Below are 23,965 nucleotides of genomic sequence, written 5' to 3'. Positions count from 1 at the left end.
CTCCCACTGCTCTATTTTCACTTTTTCTCACAGTCCTAGACTTGGAGTTTCTCCTTCCTCCTGACCTTCAACAGCATTTCCACCACCCATCCTTTCTCCAATTACAATGCATATCTTCAACATTGATTCCATATCCCTGTTCTCATTTTCTTTTTCCCTAAGTGCTTTTGAGAAAGAAGATAATTGAGGTATGTCACTAAGAGATCACTATCTTCTGCTGACACTGAACATCTCCCCAAATGGATGAATGGGTAAAGTAACATTCAGAATAAAGACAGGATGATGTTGTGGAAGATCAATAGAGGAGAGATAGAAGGTGGAGTTCAATTTGTAGAGTCTGATTGGTAGAGGTTGTTGAATTGCATTTAGAGCTCAATAAATATGTTATGGAGTATGGTGGAGACAGATTTTTTTATTTATCTTTGTTTTTTTGTTTGTTTTATAAGGTTAATGCTTTTTGGGCAGCCCTGGTAGCTCAGCTGTTTAGTGCTGCCTTTAGCCCTGGGGACCCGGGATCGAGTCCCATGTTGGGCTCCTTGCATGGGGCCTGCTTCTCCCTCTGCCTGTGTCTCTGCCTCTCTCTCTCTCTCTGTCTCTCATGAATAAATAAATTAAATCTTAAAAAAAAAAAAAAAGCATTAATCTTAAAAAAAATTTTTTTTAAAGATTTAATTTATTTATTCATGAGAAACAGAGACAGAGGCAGAGACGCAGGCAGAAGGAGAAGCAGGCTCCATGCAAGGATCCCAATATGGGACTCGATCCTGGAACTCCAGGATCACACCCTGAGCTGAAGGCAGATGCTTAACTGCGGAGCCACCCAAGCGTCCCTAATTTATCTTTGAAAGCTAGAGAAACACTAAAGCTGCCTCCAATTATCTGTCTCGGTAACGCATTTCCTTTCACTGAAAATAATGAGTAGAATGGACCATTTATTTATTACAAATAAGTACTGTATTAGTCATGGTTCTCTAAAGAAAAGAACTAATAAGATATATATGGATACAGATAGACATAGACATAGGTATGAATTTATTACAGGAACTGGCTCACAGGGTTATGGAAGCCAAGAATTCCCACAATCAATTTACTGTCCACAAGCTGAAAAACCAGGAAAATCACTGGTGAAATTTAGTGTGAGTCCAGATGCCTGAGAATCAGGGGTCCCATGGTCTAAGTCCTAGTCTGAGTCCAGAACCGGGGGAATAGATTTCTGAGGGCAGGAGAAGATGGATGTCTCAGCTCAAGCACAGAGGGAGCAAATTTGCTCTTCCTAGGCTTTTTTGTTCCGTTCAAGCCCTCAGTGGATTCGATGATGCCCATTCACATAGATGAAGGCTATCGTCTTTACTAAATCTACTGATTCAAATGCTCATCTCTTCTGGAGACACTCTCACAGACACATCCAAGAATGATATTTTACCAGCTATCTGGGCATCCCTTAGCCCAATCAAGTTGACACATAAAATTAACCATCATACGGAGCAAAAATCTATCCATTATTTGTGAAATCATCATTAAACCGAAGAAACTGCAACTTGAGATGGCTATTCCCACTGTCAGCCACCCTGGTGTGACAATGAGTTGGCCCATCATAGAGGAGGGAAGGAACTTCTCTTCCTGAGACTATACTGCGATGGTGGAAGCTGTCTGGGCATGCTCTTTGGAGGAAGCATCCCCTCCATGCTGAAGCCTAATGGAAGTTTCCTTTAATACCTCTTGCTGGGATTTATCTGGTCTCAGGACCCTTGGAAGCAGACGTATAACAGCAGTGCCTGTTGTTCTTTCCTGGGTCTGTTTACCCCCACCACAGCCCCGTCTTTGCTGGGCTGTGAGGACTAGAGAGTGCAGAGTCTCTGCTCACAACAACAAGCATGGGGAAGCAGAGCAGCCTGAGGAAGCCAGACCCAACTTCGACTGCAGGACTTGTGGTGCTCAGAGAGCCAGGATTCAGGGGATTACACACCTTCTTCCTCCAGGATGTCCAGAAAACACTAAAGGTAAGTAAATTCAGTAGAGAAATCGGTTTCCTGTGGTCCATGCAATAGGACTTCCTTTCAAACTGGGTATTAAAGGAAGAAGGTTCTTGTTTCTTAGCTGATGAGATCTGGAGCTATATTAATTACATCTAATTGGGGAATATGGAGAGAAAGATTGGGGTCTCCTGTTTCTGACATCCTAGAGTATTTCCAATTATTCCAAGCAGCACCACAGCTGACTCAAATATTTCTCAGGGAAAAAATTCAGAAATAAATTATTTTTAAAATATAATGTCATCTTGCAGCTATTAAGGGATGGCAGACTGACCAACTAGAGCGTACAACTCACCTGCCCAACTAAAGTGTACAACTTGTCCCATCTGAAAAATGAGTCCTCCCTGGACACAGTTGTCATCATCTGACTCTTCTGCCCCAAACAGCCAAAGACTGTTGGTCAATCCAGGATAATTTGCTCATCTCAAAATCCTTAATATCCGCAAAGATCCTTTTTCCATATAAGGTAACATTTACAGGTTCCAGAGATTAGGGCATGATATCTTTAGGGGCCATTATTACAAGTCATAATTTCCTTTATTCTTAAATTAAATAAGTAAATATAAGAACAGTGGAAAAAGACAATGTTGAATAAACCTAAACAAATGAACAAATGAACTTCTCAATTCAACAATGGCCAGTTTACACACATACACAAACACAGAAACATGAGTTTGTGTGTCAGCAAAAGTATTTCCTATTCCTTCTTCAGCTTCCCTATAGACTATCTTATTTATAGAAGAAACAAGACAGAATTAAAATACATAGACAGGGCACTTAATTGACACTGCCAACATGACAGAAAGGTTGGGTTCTATGCACAGATTTCTTTATAACTAAAGTATTTTGAAACTTCATCCAATAAAATTAGCATTTAAGGTTAATTTGTGTTAAGGTTAATTTGTACAAGTGCCTGAGATAAGGCTTTAATTTGCAAATGTTTCTACCAAAATATAATCGTACTCTACTACCTCCTAAAAGTCCACCAGGAATTAAGAAATAATGGGAGATATGATTATAATTCCCAACATTTTTATAACAATGTATAGTTTCCAAAGCTCTTGCTATACCTAATCCAACTTGATTCTCACCAAACCTGGTGAAACAGGCACAGTGAATATTATTTCTCTCGGACTTCAGAGACACAGGTAGATTCAGAGAGTGAATGACTTGCTCAAGAAAACCTGGCCAATAGTTTTGATAATGACTCAGAAAAATTTTTTTTTGAAAAAACCACAATGACTCGGGTGTCTTACTTTCAAGTCAACATACCTTCAGGTACACTAGCGTTAAATTCAAAATAGAAATGACAGTAGTAGATGTAATCCGTCCTTGAGAACTGTGTGACTTGACAGCTAAGAGAGAATTCTCTGCTGATAAGCTGTTTGTCTTGCTGGAACCTTGGCAGCTTTTCACTCCACCAATCTGCCTCTTCCACATTTGTCCAGGTCTACCTCTAAACTGGCCCTAAACTAAATCCAAATCTGGGGACATTACTAATATACAAAAGTCTTGGCAGCAAGACCAGCAATCTGGTTTTTATCTTGGTAAGTTTAATGAGCATGGCTTGGAAACCAACTTTCAGTCATCCACATGATATCATTTATCGATCCAAAAATATATGTATGGCATCGCGTCAGATGTTGTGAAGAACCTCACTCAGAGAAGCACCCATCACCCACTCACTCATCCTTCCATCCATTTATTCACTTAATACTAATTGCTCATCTTCTGTGGCCAGGCACAGGAATGAAAGATGAGCAAAATACGGTTTTCACCATTGAAACTCACAGTCCAAAGAGGAAAAGAGACATATTAACTAATCAGTAAAATAAAATGCAGTAAATCCAACATCAGAGTTATATGAAGGGGTCAGTAAGGCATTCCCAGAGTCCTTCTGAAATGTACCTTTCAGAACAAATGGAGTTAGCAGGGGGAAGGAAGAGTAAGAGAGTGGCAGAGGGACACGTGAACAAAGCCCAGCGCCCAGATGCAACACGGTCGGTGCACATTAGCCGTGCTTCTGCATCACCAGGACCAACATCTCAAGTCCCATCTTTCAACCACCTGCCCTGCAGGCTACCAAGTGAGAGCCATAGTCACAGGGCAGACCTGGGCAAGGCCATTTTACTGGTAGCAGGGGCTACTCTGCAGAGTTTGTAGCGGATGAGCTGTGCGGGACCATACATTGAGTTTGTAGCCCTGCTTTAAGTGAAGAGAAGGGAGGATCTCAATCTCATGCTCCACCAGTCCTGGGATGAGTGAGGGATTCAAGAGCACCAACAACCGGGATCACTGGGTGGCGCAGGGGTTTGGCGCCTGCCTTTGGCCCAGGGCGCGATCCTGGAGACCCGGGATTGAGTCCCACGTTGGGCTCCCGGTGCATGGAGTCTGCTTCTCCCTCTGCCTGTGTCTCTGCCTCTCTCTCTCTCTCTCTCTCTCTCTCTCTCTGTGACTATCATAAATAAATAAAAATTAAAAAAAAAAAAGAGCACCAACAACCTACCCAAAGGAGGAATCAAAGGAAAAGAGGAGGACCCCAAAAGATCATTCAGGAGGGAGCAAGAATTTCTAATGTCCAAGGTTTCCAGGCCTCCCAGCACCCCCAGTTGTTTGTCCTGGACTGATCCCAGCATTCCTTTTTTCTTCCTGGTGGAGTGAGGCTAAGGAGGTGGGGGAGCACAACCCCTGGTGGTTAAAATGTGGCACTAGAATATGATGGGGGAGGGGGACAGGGAGTAAACGCTTGGGGGATTCAAGACCAGTATGCACCTGACTCTGGGGTTCCTGAAGCTTAAAGCGAAAGGCAGGGTGTGGTAAGCCATGAGGCTAGGGGGCAAGCCCATGTGAGGGCCTGGGAGTCTTCCTGCTGGTCCTAGCAGTCTAGAGCTGTGCTGCCCAAAGCAGATAAAATGCGAGCCACGTATGTATTTTTGCATTTTGGAATAGTCACATCAAAAAAAAAAAAAAAAAAAAACAGAAACAGATAAAATTAATTTCAAGACTGTTTTATTAAACCCAATATATTCAAAATGTTATCATGTTAACATGTAATCAGTATTTAAAGTGACTGACGATAAATTTTTATATACAGGTTGGTTTTGTTTGTTTTTGTACCAAATGTTCAAAATCTGTTGAGTATCTTACGCTTCTGCATGTCTCAGTTCTGACGAGCCACGTATCAAGTGCCCAGGAGCCACGTGTAGCAGTAGGCACCCTACGGGCAGCGCAGATCTGGAACTTTTCCTGCAAGTACGTGGGATCCTGAAGGGACTTAAGCCTGGCAGTGGTGAGATCATAATTATATTCCAGACACGTCACCGTGGCAGGTTTGAGGAAGGTAATTTAAAGGACAGAAGACTGGAGGCAGGAAGATGAGGTAGGAGACCATGGCACAGAGATACAGGTGAGCGATGACCCTGGTCAGAAGCAGAGGTGAGGAGGAGGATGGGAATGCGAGGGGCAATGTCAGTGAGGATCCAGTCGGAGCAGCAGAGGTTACCCTAGTCTCTGAAAGACAAGGAAACAACTACGGTGAATTGACTAGGTCGTGGTGGTGAATTGACTAGGTCGTGGTGAAAATGATGAAAAGCCCAAGAAAGGACAATAATGCGTCCAGGAGCTAGCAAAGCACACGTCACGTCACGTCACTGAAAGGGGAATATACTTCCCAGCGGAATAGAAGGCAAGTGGGCAATGGGGCTGGGGACAAGGGTAAATACATGGTCAGAACAAGGAGACACGGTTTTCTTAAACTCTTCAGGGGCAAGTTGGCCTAAGTTGCAGACTGTAGGTCAAATGTTGTATTGAGGGACCATGGGGGTGAGCGCTGAGTTTCCTGGCCGTGTCCTATAGGACCACATCAGGGAAAAAGAGTTGATGATCATCAGGTTCCCCCCCCCACCCCCCACCCCCCACCTCCCGGCCTCGGCAATCCCAAGCCAGTCGCCTGTGCCCAGACAGCTCTCCCTTGAGAAGGGAGAAGGGCTCCCTCCCGGGACCTGCCAGGGGACCTGCCATCCCGCAGTAACAGGCCTGGGGGCGGCCCCACCGTCCCGCTGGCCGCACGCAACCAGGCTGGCCCGAAACCCGCCAGGGCTCATACCCAAGACCTCGCTTGGGCTGGGCTTGGTGACCCAGACGGGGCCCAGGGAGGTCCTTCGGGAGGGAGGGAGGGAGCAAGACCTCCTAAAACCCAAGGTTTCCAAACGGGCCTCCGCAGCCCGGGTGTCCGCCCTGGGCTCGGCCTCCTTCCTTCGGGCTGGGGGGGCGGCTGCGGGGAGCAAGGGCGGGGGGCCGAGGGCCGGCCCGGGGGTCGGGGCTCCAGCTGCAGGGCCGAGGCGCTCCGGGAGGGGCCGCGCGGGCCTGAGGCTCCGGGCAGCTCGGGGAGGGCGGCCGGGGTCCGGGAGGTGCACAGAGGCCGGGCCTCGGCGGGGCGGCCGGGGCGGGGGCGCCGGGGGCTCCGGCAGGCTCGGGGGCCTCCGCGGAGCAACGGCGGCGGGCGGCGGGCGCGGGCGGGACGAAGGCAGGGGCTTGGGGGGCCGCGGGGGGGCCGCGGGGGGGGGCCCGGAGCTGAGCCCGGAGCGGGCGGCGCCGGCGGGAGCTCGTCCTGGGGAGGGCGCACGGGAAGGAAGGTGGCAAATTGAGTTTAAGAGAAAGAGAAAGAGAGAGAGGAAAGAGAAAAGAAAGAAAAGGAGACGAAAGAGAAAGAAAGAGAGGAAGGAAGGAAAAGAAAAGAGAAAGAAAAAGAAAGAACAAAGAAAGGAAGAAAAAAGAAAGAAGAGAAAGAAAGAAAAAGAGAAGAAAGAGAAAGAAAGAGAGGAAGGAAGGAAGAAAAAGAAAAGAAAGAAAAATTCCTCTAGGATGATACAAAAAAAAAAAAAAAAAAGGAAAAAAAGGGCGAGCGGCCCGGGCGCCTGGGGGGGTGGGCAGCGTTCGGTGAACACCGGCTTCCCTGGGGCTCGGGCGTGGCGGGCGCGCGTGCGCCCTGGAGGGAGCCTGGCACCGCGGGGAAGCGCGGGGGACGCCTGCGGGGCCGCGTTCCGGCCGGCGGGGGCGACCCTCGGCCTTTCTAGCACCGAAGAGCGTCCCAGGCGGGAGGAGGGCCCCGGTGCCGGGAGGGAGGGAGCGGAGGAGGCTGCAGGCTGACCCCCCAGGCCCGCCCCCCGCCCGCTCCACCTCACCGCCGCACCGCGCCTCTCTAAGGCAGGCAGCGTTGATCTTATTTATTTATTTGGGAGAGAGCGAGCATGAGCAGGGAGGAAGAGGCGGGGCAGCGGGGAGCCCCATGCGGGACTCGATCCCACGACTTTGGGATCACGGCCTGAGCCGAAGGCAGATGCTCGACCGACTGAGCCCCACCCCCACCCGCCCTGCGCCCCGGGGCCCGACAGGGCCGATTTTATTTATTTATTACTTATTGAGGTTTTATTTATTTATTCATGAGAGACCCAGAGAGAGAGGCAGAGACACAGGCAGAGGGAGAAGCAGGCTCCATCCAGGGAGCCCAACGCGGGACTCGATCCCGGGACCCCAGGATCACACCCCGGGCCGAAGGCTGCGCTAAACCGCTGCGCCACCCAGGGATCCCCCAGGGACTGATTTCAGAGAATGAGGTGAGAGTCTGTTCAGCGACTGCACCTCCCTGGCGGCAGGTCCAGCCGGGAGGCCTCTGGCTCCTGGCTCCTCCCCAGGGTGCTCCCGGCTGCGCCCACAGGCCCGAGGCCCCGGGAAGGCGCCGCCCTTCCTGGCTTCCCGGGGACGGGGACGGAGGCAGCAGCGGGTGTTCCCGGCGTGTCCGGTCCGTGAGCTCCCGAGTTCCCCAGGACACGGTTACAAAGCTCTTTCCTTCCTGATAGAGCCGTGCAAACAGCCTGGGTCCTCGGGATGGAGCTGGCATCCGCACACCTGGGGCTGCAAGCCAGGTCCTGACGCCCTAACGGCCTAAAGGAACGTGACAAGATCTCTAAAGGGCATACAGAAGTGAAAAGCTAGGGGGGTGTGCATGTGTATTTGTATATATTTGTATATATTTGTATACAAATATACATGTATATATATTTGTATATGTATGTTTTGTATATATTTGTATATATAGTATATATCAGTATCACACATACGTATACACGCATGCATATATGCTCCAACATATGTGTATATGTATATACACATGTATATTATATGTAAATAGATGTGGGGGGGTTGTATGATGGTATATGCAGATATATAAATTGATTCACACCCACCCACACACCTAAATAATAAATGTGCACTAGGAAAGTCAAACAATAATTGATTCCATTCATATACTCACTCACCTGTATTAAACAGCATAGAAAATAGCAGTTTGGATTTTTTAAAAAATTACTTCTAACGTAGTTTGTTTGTGGTTACAAAACAAGCAGATGGAAAGCAGTCTGGGAAGAAATCTGTTTCATCACTGTGAGTGAACAAACACAATTAGAATGCTAAAAACATTAAATCTCCTGAAACTGAACAGAACAGGGACCTTTTTTTTTTTTTGAATGGCAATCAGATGAATTATAGCCACCTAAGCTCAGTAATCTCCTGAGACTCAATATTCCTTATAGCATCAGCTGCAGGCAAAAGAAGCAGAGCTGGCTAATTTGAAATCAATCATTAATATTCATTTTTTATCTTGCTACAGCTGTAGCGACTGTGGTCTGTCATCTTTACTTTCCATGTGGCAATCCGTTTCCTTTGAAGAAAGCAGGATTGGCAAGTTTCCCTTACTCGCTTGCTCATTCATTCATTTTCTTCTTAAAAGAAAAAAAAAAATCCCCAGAGTGCTTTTCAAGTGACTTTTGAGCAACCTGAGCTGAAACTGGTAGACATCTACTCGTCATTACTGTACAATTTTTTTCTTTTTTAAGCCATGTGAGTATTTTAAGCACATTTTTTAATTAATTATATTGCAAGTACTGGGAGTTTTTAAAAAGTAAAACCATAGAATAATTCTTGCCATCCATTTCAACAGAAGTCTAGAATTAATGCACATAGAACACTGAGCAAAAATGTTCTTTACTTTCTTAACCAAATCATATTTTTACCATCAGGTTTACTTTTAATAAGTATATTTTTATTTCAAAAGGTAGGAAAAAAATCTAGTATCCTACCCTACTTATATAATCATATTAAATATCTGAATTTTTCAAAAAAATCTGAATTTTTCCTAATTTTTTTCATTCACGAAGATTGTTGCGAATTGTTATCGAGCTATATTAATAATGCTTTACTTTGCTTTATCGAGTTAATATTGGCTCTCTGATATTTATGTCACTATATAGTATTTCTTTTTATAAGTATGGTAAAATATGCATGACATAAAGTTTACCATTTTGAGATGTACAGTTCACTAGGGTTATCACATTCACATTGCTGCGCACAGTCTCCCGAGCTCTTTATCTTGCAAAACTGGGGCTCTGTGCATCAGCCAACAATGCCCTATTCCTCCCCCCTCTCCAGCCCCTGAGAACTACCTTCTCCTTTCTGTCTGTGTACATGTAACTACTCTCAGTACCTCGTGTAAATGGAATTATTCAGTACATGTCTTTCTGTGACGGGCTTATTTCACTCAGCATAATGTCCTTCAGGTTCATCCACGTTGTTTCTGAATTCCCTTCTTTTTTATGTATATACTAAATTTTGTTTATCCATTCACTGTTGATGGATATGGGTTGCTTCCACCCTTGTGAGTGAGTAATGAGTTGTCAACAACTCATTGGCCGTTGTGAGTAATGCTGCTGTCAACATGGGTGTACAGATACCTCTTCAAGACCCTGGTTTGGGTATATAACCAGAAGTGGAATTGCCAGACCATATGGTAAATCTATTTTTAGTTTTCTTAGTGTACATTTCCATCAACCGTGTACAGGGTTCCAGCTTCTCCATATCTTCACCAACACTTGTTATTTTCTCGATGTTTTTTTTTCCTAGTAGCCACTCTATTGGTTGCCAGGTAGAGTGTATAGTATCCTTCATCAAAAAAAAAAAAAGTATCCTTCATCAGCATTTTTGATGACTATATAGTATGCTGTCTGGTATATATACATAATTTACTTAACCATACCCTTTTGTTAAATATTTAGGTTGTTTCCGTTTTTTTTTCCCCCTACTATAAATAATATTCTGGTAAAAATCTTCAGATACTTTCCCCATATTTTAGATTGTCTCCTCTGGGTTGATTCCCAGAATTAGACTAACCGGTTCACACTGAATAAATCTTTATTGTTATTGATACATTTTACATTTTACTTTAATAATTTTTCCTGTTGGGCATTGGTTAGCATTGAAAGAGTTTGCAGGACCACGTGGGAGCCTTCCAAGTGGTTTCTTTTCTTTCTTTCACCTATGCCCCAAACAACATGTCACATACAAGTGATCTGCCTAAAGCAGTATTTTATGTTTTTCCTGACACTCACCAGAATTTCTCTTTTAAAACACAAAGTTTGGGGTGCCTGTGTGGCTTGGTCGGTTAAGCGTCTGCCTCTGGCTCAGGTCATGATCCTGGGGTCCTGGGGATGGAGTCCCATGTTGGGCTCCCTGCTCAGCAGGGAATCTGCTTCTCCCTCCTCTTCTGCTCCTGCTTGTGCTCTCTCACTCTCATTCTCTCTCTCTCTCTCAAATAAATAAATAAATCTTTAAAACAAACAAAAGAAAGGCTCTTGCTCTTTTATTTCTCTTGGTAGCACCTTGTCATGGTCTTTGTTTCCAGAAAACTGTTTTGTCGTTACGTTTACTGCTTCATTCAGGGTCCTATAGCCACATTGGGCTCTCCTTATTTCCATCCCTGTGAACTCCTAGCACACTGCTGTTAACTCTGACACTCTCTTAGCACGTACTCAACCCTGTGGCCAGAAACAGTTCCAGAAAGCATAACTGAAGAGTGATATCACAGAGTGGAGTCTTTGTGGGTGGGTGCTAACATTTTTAATCAGCTTTCAGAGTTTTTTTTTTTTTTTTTTTGGCACTAAGAATTGCCAGTCATGGGATTTGGACCTGTATTCAACACCAAGATTTATTGCTCTAATGTCAACTTTCTCCGTCACCCCAAACCTTCAGTAGTCTGCTATGTCTTTACAGCCTGCATGACAGTGTTGAGGGAACATACAAGAAATAGTGAAGGGGACCGTAAGGGAAGGAGGGGAAACTGAGTGGGAAAAAATTAGAGAGGAAGACAAACCATGAGAGACTCCTGACTCTGGAAAACAAACAAAGGGTTGCAGGAGGGGAGTTGGGTGCGGGGAGGGCATAACTGAGTGATGGGCATTAAGGGCTGGGGCACTTGATATGATGAGCACTGAGTGTTATACTGTAGGTTGGCAAATTGAATTAAAATAAAAAATAAAAAGAGTGTGGCATCCACATGCATCTCTCATCTGATGACAATGCAGAAGTAGCACCATTGTGCCAAGCGGCACAGTGATCCTGGTGCTCTAGGCAGTGCAGCAGCAGGGTCACCAAGAGCCGTCGAAAGAATGAGCGTGGCAAGAGAAGCACCCGTGCTGTAGAGCAGGCTCAGGAGCAGAGATGCGGACAGACATGCCTCCCAGCATGCCTCGGGGATGGGCACAGAGCTGGCCCACGTGCTGTGTATGGACGTGTCCCTCCAACGGAGCCCGACTGCCTATGTGATTAAGTCCAAATTCTTCAGCCTCAGACTCAAACTGGTGCCAGACCCGCTTCCCCCACCATTTTCTTCTACTCCCCCCCTTACCCTCGCTGTTCTCCGGTCCAGCACTTTCTTTCCAGGCTCTGTCCACTGAATGTGCAGGGATTACACTTCTCCTTTTCTTGGTCATTAGTTCCTCTGAATTGTCATCTTCGCTGGGCTTTCCCAGAACCACTCAGACCCACACAGGGTCACCCACACCTTCCTGGGTACTCCTATTGCACCCTCTTACCCTGATTCTAGAACTGCCCATACTGGCCTCTGATCCTTCCCTTTAGTCTGCCTCCTGGGCCAGCCCACAGAGCTCACTGACACCAGGGAGTCTTTCTCCTGTTCCTGTCTCCTACACAGCCTCGTGCCTGATCTGCGGGGGGCGGGGGTGGGGTGCCCAGTGTCCTGATGACTGAATGAATGAATGCAGGGGCACTTTTGCACTTTTTTGAGATGTTAATTATGGTACTTTGGTCTGGGGTGGGGACAGTCCCTAGTTCTCTGCTGACGTTTGTCTGGCTGGCTCAGAAGGTGCAATTCCTTCTGAAGTCAGAGGATTAATAGGTGGCAAGACTTGCTGTTCCAGGGAAGAAGGCAATGATGTAAGAGAAGTTCCAATGAGACACTAAAAGGAAGTAGAAGGTCCACTCAGTGCAGCCCAATGGAGAGAGAGGGAAGGAGAGAAAGTTGGAAGTCCAGAAACCAAACACTTGGCTGAGTGTGTTCTGACTTTCCTTCAAACAAAATTCCAGAGAAGTTGCTCCTGCTACGTGTGGGGAAACAGCAGAGGATCTTTGTGCCCCACTGCCCCGTGAGAACTCGGGAAGGAGACACACAGGGTGACCCCACGCAAACAGGCACCTTGATGCTCCTGAGGCCCGCTCCCCCTCTGTAGCTGAAAGGTAACTGCCACGATGATCGCAGAAGAAACGGTGAGGCTGCTTCTGCACAGAGGCCATGGCATGGACAACATAAGCCAAAGGCCAATGCAGAACTCGGCTAAGACACAGAGGAGCCCACAGCAGCGGCAAGAGCAGAGGTGAGGCCCAGTCTGCAGGGGAAGACCACCAGGCCCTGCCAAGCCAAGAGAGCAGGCCACAGATCACAGGCCTCAGGCTTCAGCTGTACACAGCAGCAGAGCCCTGTGACCAGGGGGACACTTGGAGGACTTTCGTGACTCTAGAAGGCCTGAGAGATCTGTCTGTGGGACCAAGGCCCTCTTCCAACCCACAAAGTCGTGTCCATATCTGATCATAGTCACTGCCTTGGAAAGAGCAGGGATTGGGGAAGAATCTAAAAATGCAGTATTGATATGTAAAAAAAATTTTAAAAAAAGTTAAATCGTTAAAAGCAATTAGGGTACAGATTTAACTGGCCAGATGGGAGTTCCCACTTCATCTTTATCCAAAGAAGCAAGAGCCCAGGAGGAGGATTGGCCCAGCCACACAGAGGACTATAGTTGGCGGCGGGGGGTGGGGGGGGTGGGGGGTGGGGGTGGGGGTGGTGGGGGGGTGGGGGGGTGGCGGGGGATGTATGGCTGTTGGCTGAATGGATTCTTCAACTCTACTGTCAATGACAAAGTAAATAAATAAAAGAGAAGGAATCAGATAAACCTATCTAGTGAAAAAGCCACCCCGCGGTGGAACAGGGCTGGAGTTCTGGGGACCTCTGTGCCTTTTTGTCCAGTAATACGCCTCTTGCTTATCCATCACGCCTTCCTCCTCTGTGAGATGTGTGCTTCCTCAAAGCACCGTGAGGAGAAGAAACCAAGGGACTTGAACGCGGCCTCGGGGTTTAACAGTCAGTCAGCTGCTGCTGCTGCCCGTCAGGTATAATCTACCTCGTGGCTGCCTCTTGCTGATACCTGCAGGAGCTCTGTATGTGCACGTGTGTGTGCGTGAGGGTGTGCACGCACGTTTAGGTACGTGTGTACACATGCCACCCGTATCCATCTGTGGGCTGCAGGGGGGCCTCAGGAAGCCAAAGCCCAACATTCATGGTTTACAATGAAGGGACGGAGGGCTTGCTACCCCCCACCCACCCACCCACCTTGATGTGAGTAGACATGGGCTGAACAGGCCTCTGGACCCTGATGCCATGAACTCTCTGGTCAGACCTGCAGGCTCTGCTTCCCGGCTCAAACCTTTGGCTCTTCTGGCCTCTCCGGCAAGACCTCCGGATTGATGCCAAAACCTAAGTGTAGACGCTTTCAGTCCTCTACTCTATGTGGCTTCTCTGCCCGACTTCTGAGTCTGGCTCTGATAGACCTTGCAATCCGTGCAGGAACTCCAGCATCGGCCTCTGTAGAGTAAGGAAGGACACTGGCTACTTCCTTTTCCTCCAAAGCCCCTTAGCTGCTTGCCTGGTCATTGGTGACTTCCCTCTGCCCAACTCACCCACCTCCCACCTTACCAGACGAGTGCAGCTTCCCCTGCACCTCTCTGGCTGTGATTGTCCCTGGGTGACCTTGGCCCAGAAAGTGCCTTCCCACACATTACTTTTATTCTTGCAACACTCTGAAAATTCATGTGGGGATGTATTTTGTCATAGCTGGTTACCACGTGTTCATATTGTTAGGTCTCATGAAGGGGTTAGCACACACCAAGTCATTTAATCCTTCAAATGACCTAAGATATTGCTGTTTTAGTAATGGGAGAACTGATGTTTAGGAGGGTTGAGAGTTTTGCACAAAGCCACAGTTGTGAATTCCACAATTGAAATCCAAATTTGGACCTCTCTCTGCTGAGTTCCAAGGCCTATATGCTTAGCCCCACATCAGGCGGCCTCCTCGTGAAGAGGAGGAATCTTCACCCTAAAGATGTTCCTCTGTCTCTGAACCTACTTCTCAATGATTTCCAGACAAGATCTCTACTCTTCTGAAGCTTGATTACACAGCTCATGCCAATGCACAACTTGGTTTTCTTTCTTCCCTTTACCTACCTGTCATGGTCTAAGGACAATTTTTAAAAAGATTTTTATTATTTATTTGAGAGAGAGAGTGAGCCTGAAAGAGAGGCATGAGCAAGGAGGAGGGGTAGAGGGAGAAGCAGACTCCCCACTGAGGAGAGAGCCCCATGCAGGACTCGATCCTGGGACCCTGGGATCATGACTTGAGCTGAAGGCAGATGTTTAACTGACTGAGCCACCCAGGTGCCCTAAGGACAATTTCTTAAATGGTAAAATTATGTCTCTCATGTCATTATAAAATAAACACAAGAACTGATGAAATGCAGAAATGAATTTAACTTGCCTGCAAAACTGGTCAAGATCTGCAGGGCAATAATCAATTGCACCTGACACTGTTCATTTGCATTTTTACAAACAACAATCATTTACATTTTTATCACTTTCTACAATGTAGAGTGCAAATTATCTCAAAGATAACAAAAGGTGGACATAGAAGAGTGTGCTATATAGGACACTCAGCAGTTATTTGTACCGATTTCAAGGGCTTTTGCATTTTTATGGCATCCTGAACATAATATTTTATTATATGACTATATCATAACGTAATTACTCTACACACAGACACACACACACACACACACACACACACACACACACACACACACCACAGATTGGTCTAGATTCCAGTTGTGGAGAAACATTTTCTCTCCAGAATGAACAGAGTAGAATCACCTGGTCTTGCAGCCTTCCTTAAGTGGCATCTCTAAGAGGTAAGTATTCCACAACCAACTATGTATTATTCCAGAAAACTTCCCCCAATATCACAGGTTATTAACATTTTTCAAAACAGTACCGGACACAGATCTCACTGGGATACTCACCTCCTGTCTTTCATTGTATTGGTGCTCACGTGGCCGTCAATCCTAGGATAGACACAGGGATAGGAAGTTTTGAAGACCTAATTAAATATTTTGACTAGAACTCTTGTCTTTGCTTTGACAGAAGAACATCCTCGCATGAAACAAACATTTACCAAAAATACTCCTCAAGGAGGATATGGTTCTGTCTCTCAGCTGCAGCGCTCTGACTTCTTCCTTCCCAATCACCTGTTTCCCGTCTCGAGCACTTAGGCTCTTGGGTCACCAGCAGTGGCCGCTCACCGAGCTGGGGCAGAGCTGCTGCAGGGACAAGCCCGAGCCCCGGCACACAGCTGTCCAGGGGTGCTTTGGCCTCCAAGATGCGGGGTGCTCCAGGGTCTAAAGTCATCTTCCTGCCTCCCGAGGAAAGTAGAGTCGGAGATGAGAATGCATATGCAAGTACCTTATTTGGGAGGTGCAGGGAATATTGCAGAGGAATAGGGCAGGGAATATAGGGGCGGGTGGGCAATAAAGGATGTGCGGTTAAGCCACCATCGCCATCGCAGTGGGTGATGGAAGCTTCGTCTTGCAGGGAAACTGGAGGAAATGGTGCAAAACAGAAACCCAGATGGAGCCAACCCCAGGGGCCAGGGACCTGGGGTGGTGTTTATGTATCAAGTCCTGTGAGCCAGTGATTGAAGGCTGTCGCTGAGAGGTGCTTCCATCCTGATACTTGTACCTGCTACAGATTCCACAAATAGGATGCAGAGAGTGGATCCGGGCAGCTGGAGTCAGCAGGGCCACTGGACGGGCGGGGAGGTGAGGATGGGAGATGCCTCGGTTTCCCCTGCCCCTCACCGCAGCTGAGAGATGCCTTCCCTCCAGTGCTCAGCCTTAATATGCCTCAGCTGCTTTCTTGCTCTTTCTCGCTATACCGTGTGTCCTAGCTTTAATTCCAGGATGGAGATTCAGAGAATCGGGTTGATACCCTCCCCTTCCTCTATGGTCCTTGGTGCACGGCTTATCGCTTGGGGCCAGCTCACAGGTGGCAGGTCAGCCCCTGCACCGGCTGTCCTAGGACAGGACGCCCCTGACTCGTGTTTGCGTCAGGCGGTCAAGTACACAGAGCTGAGCTCCTCCTCCTGGGGAGGAGTGGAGGGCTGTGAGCAGGTCGCTTCCTGACCCCATCCAGCAGGCATCGCGCACATTTGGTGCTGATACTCAGGTGGCAGAGCTTCACCTTTGCCGGCCTCACGCTAACATTGGCCTCGCTGGGAGGAGAAGATGAGGCTTGAAGGCATTAGAATCCCAAAGCTGAAGCTGTGCTTTGCCATCTTTACGTTTCCCTGCAGAACTGAGTGTGTTCCTTTGGCCCATCCTGATTTAAAACTTAACACTCTGCCTCTCACCGTTCCCATCTTCTCATTTGACTGTTTTCATGAACGAGAGCCTGACGTATGTGCAGTAGGGTTTCACTGTATCAAGAGCTGCCGTAATTCTTCGTTTCCAGCGGCACATAGCATTTAACTCTGGGGACACTGTATTCGAATGGAACCCCTCACTACTCTATGCTCCCCGAGAGGCCTCACTCTCCCAGTTACACTCTTCTCACCACGTTTTCCTCGAAGTGTTCAGCTCTCTGTGCAACTTATTTTTTGTTGCTTTGTATTATTATTATTATTATTATTATTATTATTAAAGATTTTATTTGTTTATTCATGAGAGACACAGAGAGGCAGAGACACAGGCAGAGGGAGAAGCAGGCCCTCAGTGGGGAGCCTGATGCAGGACTCAATCCCAGGACCCTGGGATCATGGCCTGAGCCAAAGGCAGATCCTCAATCACTGAGCCACCCATGTGCCCCCTCCTTTTTTTAACTATTAATTATTGGCTCCCCACATAAGCCTCATAAGGGCAGTTGCCAGAATGAAGTGTTCAAATTAGTATTTGTTGACTGAATTTATCATTAAAGTAAGGACCTTAAGGGTTATTTTTGTTTTGCTTTGGTGTTTTGCTTTGGTTTTGGGGCTGGGTTTTTTTGTTGTTGTTGTAGTTGTTTCCTTTTTTTTTTCTAGAAAAGGGTGTGGGGTATTAGTTTGTGACCCAGTGGCATCTGTGGTTTGGTCCCTAATGTAACAAGGACACATACTGGGCTAGCAACTGGCTGGGGGCAGTGTGGAATCATCAGACCGAACTGAAGTTGTGGCCTGGGCCTCATCAGTGCGGCTCAGACCAGCAAAGTCTGGCCCTGGAGATGGGAAGCTTGTGAGGAACCATTAGGTAGCTAGTGGGGTAGGGGCAAGTGAGCTGGGCAGTGAGCAACATGAAAACATCTGGCAGCCACCAGGGCGAAGGGCAGAGGATAACCCGCTCAGACCTGCCTCTTGGATGAACAGAGCGGGTCCTGCCACGAACCAGCTCTGGGCGAGAATTCCGAGTGAGGGAGGGAATTCACAGCAGCCACATCGCTGACAGCAGCCACCCCACCGCAGCCCACGCTGGGCATGCCAAAGCCCTCGGGCGGCCAAAACCAACAGCTGCGAGAAAATGATTCTTCAGGAGATGTCTAATAGGCTGTCCTTCTGCGGATGCTTATAGAGGTTGGCACTCACTGTGAGAGCCAAGAATCAGTGCTTCGACTTCTTGTCTGTGTTCTGGTCTTCCTTTCACTTCTGATTTTGGAAATTTACACTGGGTACGAAATTTCTAAAAATTTTTAAGTAAGTAAAATTAGGTAAACTTAACATCACTATTTTCTCTCCTGACTGTCCTGTATCCGAATAGCAGAACCAACACACATGGGAGGAGAACACTAAATGGCACCCAACCTTTACGTCATTCGTGAAAGTGATCCTTTGGAGAAACTGAATAAATGAGGACAACTTGCCTTAGGACACACACCAAGGCTTGAGACTGCTGTCAATGGGCTAAGCAGCTTTCAGATCAAGGGCAATGTGGGCAGAGGCTGATTATCTTCAAGTGTGTGAACAGACTGACATTGAGTTTCAGAAAAGCAGGGCAATTAATTGCTGGTTAAGCTTAGAACTCGTAAAAACCACAAACTTGCTGGCATTGTCCTATGTCGCTGAATATGTGGAGAAGAAATAGATTTCTGTGGTACATTAGGAAAAAAGTTTTGTTAGAAACTCCAGTGTAAATGGAGTTGTTAGATTGTAAGAGAGAAGGCGTTTGCAAGAGGAGAAAAATCCAGATGTTCAAGGCTCTGGGTCAGGGTGTGCAGAATGTGTCACATTAACATGTTTACTGTTAAAAGTAAGTCTCAAGGGTACATTATTCAAAGAAAAGTGACAGCCAAGAATTTCCTAAAACTATCAAGAATGTTCTCTCTCTTTAGTAAGTGCACACCTATAAATTCCCCTTGCTCATTTTCAATGCACATTATTCTTTTTAACTCAAATTGATAATAATGATATATTCTGAAATAATGTTCTTTAAGTTAAATGTAGAGCCTCAAAACAAGCAGGCTGTTATTCAATCTCAGTAAGCCCTGAGGTTTCTAACCATGTTTCCAGATTCGCTGCCAAGAAAAGAGATTGCTCCTAAAACCACATGGAGGTGACGGCTGCTCCGAACTCCCTAACCTCAGAGCCTTCTCAGCTCCAAAGGCATCAATTCCGTTTCATTGCATTTCAGCCCTTCCTCCGGATGGCCACACCTGTTCTGAACACTCGCATCTCCAAGTCTGACCACAGCTCTCTGCCCTGCACATTCTTCTAGTCAGTCATTGCCGCATCTGCTCTATGTCCCTCATTAGGAAGTCCCTGCATCCAACAGTGTAGTAACAGCCTACTCTGTGCAAAGCATTGTTCTTGCAAGACATCAGTACAAGGCAGACAAGAATCCCTGGCGGGTAGGGTATCCCGGGGTAGATAAGAAACAAGAGCTATAACAATAAGTAACGTGTTAGATGAGAAGGTGATACATGCTCTGGAAAAATAGGGCACACTAAGAGGGATCAAGGAATGAGGGTTGTGGGGTGGTGGGAGGAGGCTGCAATCATCTTGCACCAGCTCCTGAGAGCTGATGTGGCTTCTCTTCCCCACTGCCACGTTCAGCAACATCAATTCAGTGACATCACAGTGGTAACTTGAAATTGCTGAACATCTGCACCATGAAAACTTGCAAATGACACACAGTGCAGCTTCTCTTTTCCCAGAAAAGCACCTGAGAAACATTTACCAGCATTTCACTGGTGTGATTTTAAATCAAACATTGACATTTGAGCGACGACATGAATTAGATGAGGGAATCAGGCTTGTGGGATCTAGAACATTCAAGGCCATGGGACAAACTGTAGCAAAGCCCTGAACTAAGGAGCAAGACAAGTATGGTAGGAATAACAAGAGATACAGTGAAACTGGGAACAGAGGGAGTGGTAAAGATGAGCTCAGTTCAATAACTTGAGAGGAGATCGAGGAGGGTGTCGTGGGTCACTGGAGGTACTTTAGCTTTTACTCTGAGTGTTGGAAAGCTCTTGGAGGTTTTAGCACAGAGGAATGTCAAGATCTAATATACTTTTTTTTTTAATTGGAGTTCAATTTTCTAATATACTTTCAAAGGACCACTTTGATTGCTATGTTGAGAATAGATTGAGGTGGGGGAGATGATGCGAAGGTAAAAGCAAGACAACGTATTCTAGTATTCTATTCTATTGTGTGAGAGAAATATGATGGCTCAGAGTGCCGTAATGGAAGTAGTGAGAAATGACTGGCTTCTAGATATGTTTCTTTTCTTTCTTTCTTTCTTTCTTTTTTTTTTTTTTTTTTTTTTTTTTTGCTTCTAGATATATATATTTTTTTTCTAGATATATTTTGATAGCACCTACAGGATGCTTGGATGTATAGTATTAGAGATAGGAGTAAAGGTTGACACCAAAACATCTGTTTTGAACAGATGGAATGATGGAGTTGACATCAGCTGAGAAGTGGAAGACTCTAAATGGAACAGATGCAAGGGTAGGGAAGGGAGAGATAATTAGAAGTTCTGTCCTGGACAGAATTAGCTTAACATATCTATTATGTTGAGTAAAAGGTGAATGTCTGTATTTCAAGGAAGAGGTCCGGCTGGGAGATAGACATTCGAGAGGCATAACTAGATGGAAGTTGAAGTCTTGAGACAGAATGGCAATGCCAAGGAGTGAGTATGGTTAGTGAAGACAAAAAGAAGAAGGATTCAACTTTAGGATACTCCGAGGTTAATAGGTCAGGGAGGAGAGAAGGGCCAGCAAAGGAGAAGGAGGAAGGGGACTGGCCAGAGAGGTTGGAGAAAAGCCAAAGGAGAGAATGCGAGGAGGTAATTTAAGACAGTAACTGTAGGAGACTCTTTCAAGGGCATCTGCTGCAACGTAGAGCAGAGAAATGGAGCAGTAGCTGGCAGTAGGATTGAGGTCAAGAATAGGCTTTGTTTTGTTTTCTTTAAAGTATTTTTTTTTAATTTTTTATTTATTTATGATAGTCACAGAGAGAGAGAGAGAGGCAGAGACACAGGCGGAGGGAGAAGCAGGCTCCATGCACCGGGAGCCTGATGTGGGATTCGATCCCGGGTCTCCAGGATCGCGCCCTGGGCCAAAGGCAGGCGCCAAACCGCTGCGCCACCCAGGGATCCCTGTTTTCTTTAAAGATGGGAGAAATAACAGCAAGTTTGTACAGTGATGGGAAAGGGCCAGTAGAGAGAAATTTCAGTAGAGGGGAACTTTAGTCCCTCAACCTCTGAGGCTGGTTTCATTTCCCTCCTTGCTTCATTTCCCTTTTTAGCCAGCCTGGTCCCATGACTGGCTACTTCTATTATGTCTTTACCAGCCTGCTAGAATGCCTCCCTTTTGTTACTCCTTCCTTCCCAACCCCACCATTTTCTTTCTTCTCTAGAAATCTTGGGTTGCCAGTTGGCTTTACTACAATAGATTTATGCTGCTAACCTCGGTTCAAACTACAGAGCTGTCCAAGTGTTCTTTTATTCTTATGTTCTTTCATGGTTTATTTCTTAGCAAATGACCAAGTGTTTATTCCAATTAAAAAAAATACTCTTAATCAGCATTCATTCAACACACAGTTATTGAGCAACAACTGCACTGCAGACACCAGGGGCCTGACACCCCACCGCCCACTGCTCCTTGGTCTCTCAGCAGCTGACCTTTACTCCACTTCACTGAAGTTACTGATGGGAATTTCTTCACTCTTCTCCCTTACAGTCTCAGTTTTTTTTTTTTTTTTTTTTTTTTTACAGTCTCAGTTTTTAAAGACATCTTTCCCATCGTTATTTATAAAAGATAGTTTCCTTGCTGGTCTGAAAGATTAATTCTTTTGCTTGGGCCTTGATTCTATTACCTCTTCTATTAATAATTTTAGTTTAATAATTTAATGTCCTACCAATGACTCTTACTATGTTTTATCCCTCCCCGATTGCAGTCCCCTTCCTTCCAGAGGTAACAACTATACTGACTTTTGAACTAATCACTCTTTTTCTTTTCCTTATGATTTTTTTCATTTATATAAAAAATATATGGGGACGCCTGGGTGGCTCAGCGGTGAACACCTGCTCCTGGCTCAAGGCATGATCTGCGGTCTCAGGATCAAGTCCCACATCAGGCTCCCTGCCTGGAGCCTGCTTCTCCCTCTGCCTACATCTCTGCCTTTCTCTGTGTCTTTCATGAATAAATAAAATCTTTAAAAAATATATATATATACACACATATATAAGTATAGATAAATACATTCATACACACATACATATAAGGTAAATATATGCATAGGTGTGTATATATATTGTGTGTGTGTGTGTATATTCTTTTTTTTTTTTTTTAAAGAGTAGAGTGTTTACTTTTGACAACCTGCAGTCCTCCTTTGTGCTTTAAGTAAAATGTAAGCCTAGCTATGTCGGGAGAAGACAATTTTGCTACTACTAGAGATTCTCTCAATTGTAGTCTGGCTTCAGCTTCTCCATCAGGACAGGTCATGAGTGAGTCCTGGAAACATAGAGTTGGGGTAGGAAAATGGTGAGAGGTGGGGTGCTCTGCATTTCATCTGCTAAGCTTGCCATGGCTCGTCTTCACATTAGTCTTCCTAAAGCTCTGACCATTTTACTCTCTTTTAATTTCATCTTTAATTTCTCCTGTGGTCTCCAGAATAAAATTTTAAACTATGTAAAATAAAGAGTGTTACAGGCTCTCAATTACCTTTAAAGCAGCATTTTCCACTGTTCTTCTTTTTGTTCCTTATGTCAGATTAAACGACTATAGCTATTCCACTGAATCTGTAGGATTTATAGGAGACAATGAGAAGACAACCTGGTTCTTTTCCCTCCCATTCCTCCTACTCTGGAGCACTCATCACTGTCCTTAATGAAGTTTCAGGCAGCTCACTCGTGGATAATGAAAAGTTCTGTGGTCACTAGGAGTCCTAATAATAGCCTCATTCCAGTAAACTGTTGAGTCATACGTCATAGTCAGAACTCCAAATCTCGCTCAAAGCCTCTCTTCCTCAACTTAAGCTGCACTGCTCTGATGCTGTAGGAAAAGAGGGCATGATTGGCTTCTTCATCTTTTACTATATCTGAGCTTCTGACCATGCCTCTCTGTCCTCTGCTCCTGGGCCTAACCCTTGATCCTCACAGAAAGTGACAGAGGGAGAGGCAAGGGTAGGAGGAGGAGAGTTTCTGTCTTGGCTGGCACCAGGGGACCTGGTAGTGGGTTACTCCAGGTGGCATAGGTTTAAAGCTGATATTTCTGTTGGAGTGTATTTGTGGATCTATGGAGGCTCCACCTGGAATATATCCCCGATTTCTCCTGGGACAGGGGGATGACTTTCCCTCCATTCAATATACTCCCTCAGTCCCTGGACCTGGGAATCTACTCCTTCTGTTAGGGTCACAGCCTGCTCTAAGCAAGGCCTTTGGGCATGCTGACTCTCTCTCCATTGTGGCCATCTCTAGCCCATGGAAAAACACTCAAGTGCCCTTTGTCCCCACAATCTCCATTCCCTATGCAATTATCCATTTACAGATTCTTGACTTTAGGATTTTCCAGTCATGGGTCCAGTAGCAGCCTCCTGTCCTCACAGAATCCAATGGACATAGGTCCACATGTCTGAGTAGCATCCTTAAATTTTCCTTTCAATTGGTTCAAGAGGAAGAAAAGATTTCCAAAGAGGGGGAAGACTGCCATAGTAATCCTATAAACTTCTCCAAAGAAATTATCTGTCAGATTTCTAATCTCTTGCCAACAATAATCTTTTGTATGTAAATTATAGCTTTTGTACATCTTCCAATTGTGGAAGGTGCCAAGAGATGTGAAACTGGTTTTTGCCAACCTCCTTTTAAAGTTCTATGAAGAGGAGTGCCTGGGTGGCTCAGTGGTTGAGCGTCTGTCTTTGGCTCAGGTCATGATCCCGGGGTCCTGGGATCGAGTCCCATCTCAGGCTCCTCGCAGTGAGCCTGCTTCTTCCTCTGCCTGTTTCTCTGCCTCTCTCTGT

At 46.0% G+C, this 23,965-nt stretch overlaps 1 long non-coding RNA gene across 1 annotated transcript in view; it reads left to right on the top strand.

Moving 5' to 3' along the window:
• Positions 1 to 1,645: 1,645 nt before the first annotated feature.
• Positions 1,646 to 23,965, top strand: part of LOC140599874 (uncharacterized) — a 35,890-nt gene continuing 13,570 nt past the window's right edge. The window contains exon 1 of the long non-coding RNA XR_012002871.1: positions 1,646 to 2,000. This is a non-coding gene — a long non-coding RNA (uncharacterized lncRNA). The remainder of the gene's footprint in view (positions 2,001 to 23,965) is intronic.

The sequence above is a fragment of the Vulpes vulpes genome, chromosome 1 (genome assembly GCF_048418805.1).
Source record: "Vulpes vulpes isolate BD-2025 chromosome 1, VulVul3, whole genome shotgun sequence".
In the NCBI taxonomy this organism is placed as follows: domain Eukaryota; kingdom Metazoa; phylum Chordata; class Mammalia; order Carnivora; family Canidae; genus Vulpes; species Vulpes vulpes.
Note: the sequence above shows the minus strand (reverse complement) of the source record. Positions and strands in the feature narration are given on the sequence as shown.